Here is a 12,507-nt window from a genome sequence, read left to right on the forward strand (position 1 = left end):
GATGTTCTTATCTTTCCCTTGACCTTCTCTTTCACAGAACAGAAATGTGAAGTCTAATCGTTTATCTCATTTGGCATTGTAGTGTCTAAACATCATTGTCATACTCAGGTGTTCTCCTATGTAATCTTCTAGGAGTTTTACACGTGCCCACGGGTGCGTCGTGTCCGACTCTTTGTGATCCCATGCACTGTAGCCCACCAGGCAAGAACACAGGAGTGGGAAGCCATTCCCTTCTCCAGGAGATCTTCCCGACCCAGGGATCAAATCCGGGTCTTCTGCATTGTAGGAAGATTCTTTACCATCTGAGCCACTGGGGAAGCCCTGGTGTTTTACAGTTTCAGCTTTAGGAGTTTTACAGTTCCACATTTTACGTTTAAGTCTGTCCCTTTTGAGTTGGCTTTTGTGGAAGGGCGTCAGGTTTGTGTCTAGATTTTTTTTCCTGCCTGTGGATGGTCAGCTGTTTCAGTACCATTTGTTGATGAGACAATCTTTGCTCCATTGTGTAGTGTTTGTTCCTCGTCACAGATCAGTTGACTCCATTTCTTTGGTTCCATTTCTGGGCTCTCTGCTCTGTTCTATTCATCCCTTTGTCTACTGTTCCATCAACACCACACTGTTGGATTACTATAGCTTTATAGTAAGTCCTGATTCAGGTAGTACAAGTCTCCAGCTTTGTTCTTCTTCAACATTGTCTTGGCAGTGCTGGGTTTTTCACTTCTGCACATAAACCCTATCATATACAGTATACTACATGGTATACCTCTCCATATGAACCTTAGGATAAGTTTGTTGATATCCACAAAGTAACTTTCTGGGATTATGATTGGGACTGCATTGTATCTATAGATCAAGTTGGAAAGAACTGACATCTTAACAATATTGAGTCTTCCTATCCTTGAACATGAATATATCTTCATTTATTTAGTTCTCTGATTTTGTTCATCAGAATTTTATGATTCCTCAATGGAATCATAAAGTTCCTCAATGGATTTTACATAATTTTGTGAGATTTATACCTTAATATTTTATGTTTAGGGTGCTAATCTAAATGGCATTACATTTTAAGTTTCAAATTCCACTTGTTCATTGCTGATATATAGAAAAACAACTTTTGTTTTTGGGTTTGTCTGTTTGGTTGGTTTTTTCCCAGATTCAAAGCCAATGCTTTTAATCATGATGTATAAGCTGGTAAATTCTTCTAAACAAGCAACTAACTTAGGAGAAGTCTAGTGGCATGTTTGTGCTTTTGGATTAGGGGCACGATTAAGTCTGTTGAAGATTAAGCCTGTAAACAAATTCAAAGTGTAAAAGTACCATCCAGTAGGAAAAAAAAGTACTACCTGGCCAGAAGTAATTTCTACCTCCCTGATCTCCTTAGATTATGAATATACCTCCTACTCTATTTACTTTGTATCCTGCAACCTCACTATAACCACTATTACTGGCTATAAACACTTATTAGTTCCAGTTGTTATTGGTTCTTTCAGATTTTTAGGTAGCATATGTTATCATCTGTGAACAAAGTTTTATGTCTTCCTTCCCAGTCTGTATATATTTTCTTTTAAAATTTATTTTTTTAATTGAAGGATAATTGCTTTACAGAATTTTGTTGTTTTCTGTCAAACCTCAACATGAATCAGCCATAGGTATACATATACCCCCTCCCTTTTGAACCTCCCTCCCATCTCCCACCCCATCCCACCCCTCTAGGTTGATAAAGAGCCTCTGTTTGAGTTTCCTGAGCCATACAGCAAATTCCCATTGGCTATCTATTTTACATATGGTAATGTAAGTTTCCATGTTACTCTTTCCAAACATCTCACCCTCTCCTCCTCTCTCCCCATGTCCATACGTCGATTCTCTATGTCTGTTTCTCCACTGTTGCCCTGTAAATAAATTCTTCAGTAACATTATTCTAGATTCCATATATATGCATTAGAATACAAAATTTATCTTTCTCTGTCTGACTTACTTCACTCTGTATAATAGGTTCTAGGTTCATCCACTTCATTAGAAATGACTCAAATGTGTTCCTCTTTATGGCTGAGAAATATTCCATTGTGCATATGGACCACAACTTCCTTATCCATTCATCTATTGATGGACATCTAGGCTGCTTCCATGTTATAGCTATTATAAATAGTGCTACAGTGAACAATGGGATACATGTGTCTCTTTCAATTTTGGTTTCCTCAGGGTATATGCCTAGGAGTGGGGTTGCTGGGTCATATGGTGGTTTTATTCCTAGATTTTAAGGAATCTCCATACCGTCTTCCAGAGTGGCTGTATCAATTTACATTCCCACCAACACTACAAGAGTGTTCCCTTTTCTCCACACCCTCTCCAGCATTTATTGTTTGTAGACTTTTTCATGATGGCCATTCTGACCAGTGTGAGGTGATATCTCATTGCAGTTTTGATTTGCATTTCTCTAATAATGAACATCTTTTCATGTGTTTGTTAGCCATCTGTATGTCTTCTTTGGAAAAATTAGTCTGTTTAGATCTTTTCCCCACTTTTTGATTGGGTTGTTTGTTTTTCTGGCCTTGAGTTGTATGAGCTGCTTGTATATTTTGGAAACTAATTCGTCAGTTGTTTCATTTGCTATTTTCTCCCATTCTGAGGGTGGTCTTCTCACCTTGCTTAGTTTCCTTTGCTGTGCAAAAGCTTTTAAGTTTAATTAGGTCCCACTTGTTTACTTTTGTTTTTATTTCCATTACCCTTGGAGGTGGGTCATAGAGGATTTTTTTGATTTATGTCATCGAGTGTTCTGCCTAGGTTTTCATCTAAGAGTTTTATAGTTTCTGGTCTTACATTTAGGTGTTTGTTCCATTTTGAGTGTATCTTTGTGTATGGTGTTAGGAAGTGTTCTAATTTCATTCTTTTACATGTAGCTTTCCAGTTTTCCCAGAACTATTTATTGAAAAGGCTGTCTTTACCCCATTGTATATTCTTGCCTCCTTTGTCAAAACTAAATTACCCATAGGTGTATGGGTTTACTTCTGGGCTTTCTATCTTGTTCCATTGGTCTACATTTTTGTTTTTGTGCCAGTACCATACTGTCTTGATGACTGTAGCTTTGTAGTATAACCTGAAGTCAGGAAGGTTGATTCCTCCAGCTCCACTCTTCATTCTCAAGACTGTTTTGGCTATTCGGGGTCTTTTGTGTTTCCATATGAATTGTGAATTTTTTTGTTCTAGTTCTGTGAAAAATGCCATTGGTAATGTGATAGGGAGCACACTGAATCTGTAGATTGTGTTTGGTAGTATAGTCATTTTCACAATATTGATTCTTCCTACCCAGAAACTTGGAATATCTCTGGATCTGTTTATGTCATCTTTGATTAATTTAATTAGTGTCTTATAATTTTATGTGTAGAGTTCTCTTGTCTCCTTAGGTAAGTTTATTCCTAGAATTTAATTCTTTTTGTTGCAATGGTGAATGGGATTGATTCCATAATTTCTCTTTCTGATTTTTCATTGTCAGTATATAGAAAAGCAAGTGATTTCTGTGTATTGATTTTATATCCTGCAACTTTGCTAAATTCACTGATTAGCTCTAGTAATTTTCTGATACTATCTTTAGGGTTTTCTATGTACAGTGTCGTGTCATCTGCAAACAGTGAGAGCTTTACTTCTTTTCCAATCTGGATTCCTTTTATTTCTTTTTCTTCTCTGATTGCTGTAGCTAGGACTTCCAGAGCTATGTTGAATAACAGTGGTGAAAGTGGACACCCTTGTCTTGTTTCTGATCTTAGGGGGAATGCTTTCAGCTTTTCACCATTGAGAATGTTTGCTGTAGGCTTATCATACATGGCTTTTACAAAGTTGAGGTAGGTTCCTTCTATGATCATTTTTGGAGGAGTTTTAATCATAAATAAGTGCTAAATTTTGTCAAAGGCTTTTTCTGCATCTATTGAGATTATCATATGGTTTTTATCTTTCAATTTGTTAATATGGTGTATCACATTGATTGATTTGCATATATTGAAGAATCTTTGCATCCCTAGAATAAACCCAACTTGATCATGGTGTATGAGCTTTTTGATGTGTTGCTGAATTCTGTATGCTAAAATTTTGTTGAAGATTTTTGCATCTATGTTCATCAGTGATATTGGCCTGTAGTTTTCTTTTTTTGTGTTGTCTTTATCTGGTTTTGGTATTAGAATGATGATGGCCTTGTAGAATGAGTTTGGAAGTGTTCCTTCCTCTGAAATTTTTTGAAAGATTTTTAGAAGGATAGGCATTAGCTCCTCTCTAAATGTTTGATAGAATTCTCCTGTGAAGCCATCTGGTCCTGGGCTTTTGTTTTTTGGGGAGATTTTTTATCACAGCTTCAATTTCTGTGCTTGTAATTGGGTTGTTCATAATTTCTACTTCTTCCTGGTCCAGTCTTGGCAGATTGAACTTTTCTAAGAATCTCTCCATTTCTTTCAGGTTATCCATTTTATTGCCATATAGTTGTTCATAATAGTCTCTTATAATCCTTTGTATTTTTGCAATGTCTGTTGTAACCATTCCTTTTCCATTTCTAATTTTGTTGATTTGATTCTTCTCTCTTTTTTTCTTGATGAGTTTGGCTAAAGGTTTGTCGATTTTGTTTATCTTCTCAAAGAACCAGCTTTTAGTTTTATTAAACTTTACTATTGTTTCTTTCATTTCTTTTTCATTTATTTCTGCTTGATTCCTTATGATTTCTTTCCTTCTACTAATTTTGAGAGTTTTTTTGTTGTTATTTTTCCAGTGTTTCAGGTGTACAGTTAGGTTGTCTATTTGATGTTTTTCTTGCTTTTGAGGTAGGACTGTATTGCTATTATAAACATCCCTCTTAGAACTGATTTTGCTGCATCCCATCAGTTTTGAGTTCTCGTGTTTTGATTGTCATTTGTATCTAGAAATTTTTTGATTTACCTTTTGATTTCTTTAGTAACCTGTTGGTTATTTAGAAATGTATTGTTTAATATCAATATGTTTGTGTTTTTTACAGTTTTTTCCTTGTATTGATATCTAGTCTTATAGTGTGGTGGTTGGAAAAGATGCTTAATATGATTTCAATTTTCTTAAATTTCAGTTCAGTTCAGTTCAGTCACTCAGTCATGTCTGACTCTTTGTGACCCCATGAATCACAGCACGCCAGGCCTCCCTGTCCATCACCAACTCCCGGAGTTCACCCAGACTCACGTCCATCAAGTCAGTGATGCCATCCAGCCATCTCATCCTCTGTTATCCCCTTCTCCTCCTGCCCCCAATCCCTCCCAGCATCAGAGTCTTTTCCAAGGAGTCAACTCTTCGCATGAGGTGGCCAAAGTACTGGAGTTTCAGCTTTAGCATCATTCCTTCCAAAGAAATCCCAGGGCTGATCTCCTTCAGAATGGACTGGTTGGATCTCCTTGCAGTCCAAGGGACTCTCAAGAGTCTTCTCCAACACCACAGTTCAAAAGCATGAATTCTTCAGCACTCAGCTTTCTTCACAGCCCAACTCTCACATCCATACATGACCACAGGAAAAACCATAGCCTTGACTAGACGGACCTTTGTTGGCAAAGTAATGTCTCTGCTTTTCAATAGGCTATCTAGGTTGGTCATAACTTTTCTTCCAAGGAGTAAGTTTCTTTTAATTTCATGGCTGCAGTCACCATCTGCAGTGATTTTGGAGCCCAAAAAAATAAAGTCTGACACTGTATCCACTGTTTCCCCATCTATTTCCCATGAAGTGATTACCAAGGCTTGATTTGTGACCCAAGATGTGGTCTATCCTGGAGAATGTTCCATGTGCACTTGAGAAGAAGAGGTATTCTTCTGCATTTGGATGGAATGTCCTGAAGATATCAATGAGATCCATCTCATCTAATGTATCATTTAAGACTTGTGTTTCCTTATTAATTTTCTGTTTTGAAGATCTGTCCATTGGTGTGAGTGGGGTGTTAAAGTCTCCTACTATTATTGTGTACTGTCAGTTTCTCCTTTTATGTCTGTTAATGTTTGTCTTATGTATTGAGGTGCTCCTATGTTGGGTGCATAGATATTTACAATTGTTATGTCTTCCTCTTGGATGGAATGATCCCTTAATTATTATGTAGTGTCCTTCCTTATCTCGTGTACTCTTCTTTATTTAAAGGTCTATTTTGCCTGATAGGAGGATTGCAACTCCAGCTTTCTTTTGCTTCCCATTTGCATGGAATATATTTTTCCATCCTCTTACTTTCAGTCTATATGTGTCCTTAGGTCTGAAACAGGTTTCTTGTAGACAGCATATATATGGGTCTTGTTTTTTTATCCATTCAGTCAGTCTGTATTCTTTTGTTGGAGCATTTAATCTGCTTTCATTTAAAGTAATTATTGATATATATGTTCCTATTGCCATTTTCTTAATAGTTTGGAGTTGACTTTGTAGATATTTTTCTTCTCTTGAGTTTCTTGACTATATAAATAGCTTTAACATTTGTTGTGAAGCTGGTTTGGTGGTACTGAATTCTCTTAACTTTTGCTTGTCTGAAAAGCTTTTTATTTCTCTGTCAAGTTTGAATGAGATCCTTGCCAGGTACAGTAATCTTGGTTGTAGATTTTTCCCTTTTGGTATGGTAAATTTATCCTGCCATTCCTTTCTGGTCTGCAGAAAGATCATCTGTTAAGCTTATGGGGTTTCCCTTGTATGTCACTTGTTGCTTCTCCCTTGCTGCTTTTAATATTCTTTCTTTGTGTTTAGTCTTTGTTAGTTTGATTAGTATGTGTCTTGGTGTGTTTCTCCCTGGGTTTATCCTGTATGTGACTGTTTGCACCTCTTGGACTTGATTGACTATTTCCTTTTCCATGTTGGGGAAATTTTTAACTATAATCTCTTCAAAAATTTTCTCAGCCTTTCTTTTTCTCTTCTTCTTCTGGGACCCCTATAATTCGAATATTGGTGCATTTTATATTGTGCCAGAGGTCTCTGGGACGATCCTCAGTTCTTTTCATTCTTTTTACTTTATTCTGCTCTTCAGAAGTTATTTCTACCAACTGGAGGTTATCTTCCAGCTCACTGATTCGTTCTTTTGCTTCAAATATTTGCTATTGATTCCTTCTAGAATATTTTTAATTTCAGTAATTATGTTGTTTTTCTCTGTATGCTTATTATTTAATTCTTCAAGGACTTTGTTAATTGATTCTTGCATTTTCTCCGGTTTGTTTTCTAGGTTTTTGATCATCTTCACTATCATTATTTTGAATTATTTTTCAGGTAGTTTTCCTATTTCCTCTTCATTTATTTGGACTTCTGTTTCTAGCCAGTTCCTTCATTTGTATAGTATTTCTCTGCCTTTTCATTATTTAAGTTATTGTGTTTGAGGTCTCTTTTACCAGGCTTCAAGGTTGAATTCTTTCTTCCTTTTGGTTTTTGCCCTCCTAAGGTCAGTCCAGTGGTTTATGTAAGCTTTGTATAGGGTGAGATTTGCGCTGAATTTCTTTGCCCCCCTCTGATGGGCAAGGTTGAGTGAGGTGGTAGTCCTCTCTGCTGATGATTGGTTTTATATTTTTGTTTTGTTTGTCGTTTAGAGGAGGCATCCTGCACAGGGTGCTGCTGGTGGTTGGGTGATGCCGGGTCTTGTATTCCAGTGGTTTCCTTTGTGTGAGTTCTCACTAGCTGATACTCCCTAGGGTTAGTTCTCTGGTTGTGTAGGGTCCTGGAGTCAGTGCTGCCCCTCCAGTGGTTCAGAGCTTGATCTCTGGTCAGGAACAAAGAGTCCACAAGTGGTTTGTTATGGCATTAAGTGAGAGTAAAACAAATACCCCAAAATGAGAAACCAAAGATGAATCCCAGACAAATGGCAGTTACAAAATCAGGCAAATAATAATTAAATAATGAAATATACACATATACATATATACCCAGAAGCAAAATCAAAACAGTCCAACAAAAATAAAGTACAGTAGATTGACCCAATGAACAAAGGAAATCAAAAATTATATCTACCAGTTAAGAACAAAACTAAATAAAGCACAAACTGGAAAACAAAACTAAAGCAAAGTGCCAAGTGGAGAATAAAGCAATGAAAACAAAACTAATATGTTGAGAGGAAAGGAGAGAAATAAAGAATAGATATGCAAATTTAAATAGAGTAGATAAAGATTTATATACATTTAAGATTAACTGCAAGGGGAAAAGAACAGTAGGAAAAGCAAAGGAATAAATGTTGAAAAAATATAATAGGTTTAAAAACATTAAAATTTTAAAAAATGAAAAGAAAAAAGGAAGAAGAAAGAAAAAAAAAAGGAAAACTCCACAGAACTGTAAAAGCCCAATGTAGAGGCAGAAGTTTATAAGGAAAGAAAGAATAGATATGCAAAGTTAAATAGAGGTAGATAAAGAAGATCGATATACATTACAGATTAACTGCAAGGGGAAAAGAGCAGTAGGAAAAGCAAACAAAGGAATAAATGCAGAAAAAATAATGATGGGCTTAAAAAATTAAAAAAAAAAGAAAACTTAAAAAGGAAGAAAAAAGAGAAAAAACAAACAAACAAAGGACAACTCCACAGAACTGCAAACGCCCAATGTAGAGGCAGAAGTTTATAATAACAATAAAAAAATATGACTGGGGAAAAAAAAAGCTCATAAGCTTAATTAGATTTCACGGTGCCAATAAAATCAACAACTACAACAGAGAGGTGGAAAAAATGAAGACAAAAAATCCAAAAGAATCTACACAATAGGTTAAAACATAAGAATAATAAATGTTTTTCTCTGGTCACTGCTGTCAGAGTCCTTTCCCTTGCTGGGAGTCTCTGGTCATCTCCCTAAGATGCCCTCCAACACTGTACTGATCTCTGGACTGCTGTGGGGGCTCCTCAGATTCTAACCTGGTCCTACTCCTGTATATTCTTGCCTCCAATGTCCACAGGTATCAGGACTAGTGTTTTCTTTTGTGGGAACTCTCAATGGCCTTTTATATATTCCATAGACACAGAGTCTGCTTAGTTGATCGTGTGGATTTAATCTGCAGCTTGTACAGCTAGTGGGAAGGTTTTGGGTCTTCTTTCTTAGCCACACTTCCCCTGGATTTCAATGTGGTTTTATTTCCACCTCTGCATGTGGGTCGTCCACTGGGGTTTGCTCCTGAGGCTGCCCTGGAGGACTTGCGTCTGCCCCAGTGAGGGCCAGGTGTGGGGGTGGTGCAACTGCATGGGTCTCAGGGGTTCTGGCAGCACCAGGTACTCAGAGGAGTTGGCAGCTAGGGCAGCAGGAAATATAGTGTTCTAGAAGGGTATGGCAACCAGTACTGGCCAATACGCTCGAGTATTCTTGCCTGGAGAACCCCCTGATAGAAAAGCCTGGCAGGCCATAGTCCACAGGGTCGCAAAGAGTTGGACACAACTGAAGCAACCCTCCTTGCATAGACGCAAGACTTTTTTAGCCTGTGGCAGTTCTGCCCCAGTGACGATTGCGCATGAAGATGGCACAGCTGCTTGGCTTGCAGGGACCCTGGCGGCACCAAGTGTGCAGGGACATGGACTACCTCTGCTGCAGGAGTTATGGCCCCATCAGAGTCTTTTCTCGAGCCTCTTGTAGCTGGCGATCAGAAGGCCTCTTTGGCCAGTCTTTCTCCATAGCTCCATCCGTTCAGACACTTAGAGGGCTCTCTTGCCTGGGTTCCTTCTCTTTAGATCGGCACATCAGGCACTTACAGGGGCACCCTAGGTGGGATCCTTTTGTAGTTCAGTGTGTCAGGAGTTTGATGGGCCAGCCTCTCTACTCTTCAGATGTCAATGCTGGTGTGTGCAGAGAGAGAGGCTATGGTGATGGCTCCAGCCCCTATGCGTGACTCAGCAGTATCGCCTTGCTTCCATGGCTCCCTGGCTTTCCTCCACAGGCATTTCCCACCACAATCTCCTCCCTCACATCCCCTCGATCCGTCTCTCCACAGTCAACAGCAGCCCTCGCACTAGGATTGCTCCACAATCCCTAAACTCCAGCTCCCAGCTGCTGCGCCTTCCAGAAGACCAGCGTTCCTGCCCGGTATATGTATGGCTGTGGCAAGGACTGTCTGATCCATTCCATTTAAGCTGCCACAGATCAGCTGTTTCACTCTCAGCCTTAAATGCTTCTCCTCTGACTCAGACAATTGCCCTGATGTGGGGACGTGACCTGTTTCAGTTCTCCCACCCACTGAGGGCAGGTCCAGTCCTACTAACACTCCTGTTTTTCCCCCGAGTTCCTTCATCCTACCGAGTTTTGCGTGGTTCTATACGTTCTTTTCCGCTGGTCAGGTCGTCCTGTCCACTCTCAGCTGGTGTTCTGGATGCACGTCTGCGTCTGAGGTGTATTCCTGATGTATCCTTGGAGACAGATGTACTCCACGTTCACCTACTCCTCCGCCATCTTGTTCCATATGTATATATTTTCTCATCTTACTGAATTATCTAGGTTCCCAGTACAATGCTGAAAAGGAGTGGTGAAAGGGGAGACCCGTGTTTTAAACCTCGTCGTAGTAACAAAGCTTTGAGCTCATCATGAAGTATGAATTAATGGTAGGTTTTTTTGTAGATATTCTTTACTAAGTTGAGGAACTTTAAACTTTATCCACAGTTTACTGAGAGCTTTTCACACAAATGGTAAAGTCTGGTTTTTGATATTTTACCTATAAATATTAATTGTATATGACAGGCTAGGTTTTGTGCTGATAAAGAGAGCAGACCCAGACCTCTTTCCCATGCACTGGTTAAGTCACTGTGAAATGTCCTTCACACAGTCATAGGCATGTACAGCACACACCGCACCCAGAGGACTGCCTGCTCCCAAGCTGGTTCCAACAGAGTCACACCAAGTAGCTTCATTTTCATGGTTCTCTATATCCAAGAATTTCTCGTCGATCAACAAGGCTGTGGTTTTTCTTTTTAGGTCTTGCTTCTAAGACATCACTGGTTTTAATTTTGCAAATTTTCTTTCCCATAAATGTGCACTCAGGGATATCTTGACAGGTCTTGCACCCCTTTCATATATTCCCAACCCTAGCTCATGAGTAGACACTGAATGGTTAGTTTCCTGATATGGTATCAATATATTGATTACCATTATAATTTCCAAGTAAATAGTTCCTCTTATTTTTGCCTGGGAACAACTTCTTGCTACAAAAGAGACAAATGAACACAAGCATGGGGCTCAGGTAAATGTAACAGGCTTGAATGCAGTTGGATGAACTAGGGCAGGTTGGGACTGCCATCCTCTTCCCTCCCAAAACATTGATTTATTTGATTCATTCTAAAACTTTTGGTTGCTCTATGTGCTAGAAAGACTGGCAATGCAGCAACAAAAGATGAATAAGAAAGTAAAATATCTCTACTTTCATCTTCATCTTTAAGGCAGAAGAGGTTATATTTTTAAAAGGAGTCAAAAATACACAGAAATAAACTACCAGGTATGTTACCTGGTGATAAGTGCTGTGGTTAAATATAAAGCAGGAAATGGGGAAGCAGGGGTTATAGAGAAGGTAACATTTGCGAAAAGACCCAGAGGCAGTAAAGGAGAGAGTGTGCCATCATTTATGTGGGAAATCAGAGAATGAGGGAAGAGCAAGAGTAGAGCTAAGCCATGGAGCTTGCCTGGCACTCATGACACATAGCAATGGGGAGAGACAAGGTCAGAGAGGTCAAGGAGATGTGATGGGGGGTGGGGACTCACAGGCCATTGTAAAGACTCATTTGGCATCAATTCAATGTGAAAGAATGCCATCAGAGATCTAATGGACAGGAGACATGCTATAACTCGTATTTCAACAAGACCACTCTGGAGTCATATAGAGAGGAGATGACAGGCAAGCAAGCATGAAAATGGATGAGCACTAGTTCTCCCTAACCTGCTGGCTCTTCCTCCATGTTTTCTACTACACACACCTCAGGAATAGTGCCTGGGCTGGGGTCTCACAAACAGGTAGTTTCTCCTATCACTTACATCTGGGATTTCAAGGTCAAGTCCCTCTTCTTCCTCTAAGCTGGAACCTCCAGATGCTGGGCAGAGCTGTCCCCAAACAAAACTGTGGGCAGGGTCTATAGAACACCAAAATAAAGTCATCCTGCATGGACAGAGAGAAAGGACTCATGCTGGAGCATCTACCATATGGCAGCCTAGGCAAGAGCTGGGTGCTCAATACATGTAACTTAATTAATTAAACATCCCAACAATCTGTAAGATACAAAATGGCTGGAAAGCTGGGGTGGGCTTTAGTGGGAAATTTCTACCCTTTCCCTCTCTCTTCCTCCTACAGTCGCACTGATCTGGGAGAAAACAAAAACAAAAACAAAAAACAGTGGCAAATAATCAACCTGATTATGAAAAGAAAAGTATACTGCTCCTGGAGAGGCAGCTCAGAGGGCAGAGCCTTCAAGATTCCATCTCCAGCCGAGACCTCAGGAGCTGACAAATTCGATATTACACATTTGGTTCCAGGCTAAATTAAGCCCCACCTTGGGGGAGCTAACCACAAGGGAGTTAAAGGTGGAGCCATGCATAAGCAGAAACTTGAAGCCATTAAA

General features: G+C 39.2%; 1 long non-coding RNA gene across 1 annotated transcript in view; it reads right to left on the reverse strand.

The window, feature by feature from the left end:
* The window catches only part of LOC123334626, a 111,973-nt gene that overhangs the window by 39,345 nt on the left and 60,121 nt on the right, over positions 1–12,507 (reverse strand). The window lies entirely within an intron of this gene.

Source organism: Bubalus bubalis, chromosome 8 (genome assembly GCF_019923935.1).
Source record: "Bubalus bubalis isolate 160015118507 breed Murrah chromosome 8, NDDB_SH_1, whole genome shotgun sequence".
Classification (NCBI taxonomy): domain Eukaryota; kingdom Metazoa; phylum Chordata; class Mammalia; order Artiodactyla; family Bovidae; genus Bubalus; species Bubalus bubalis.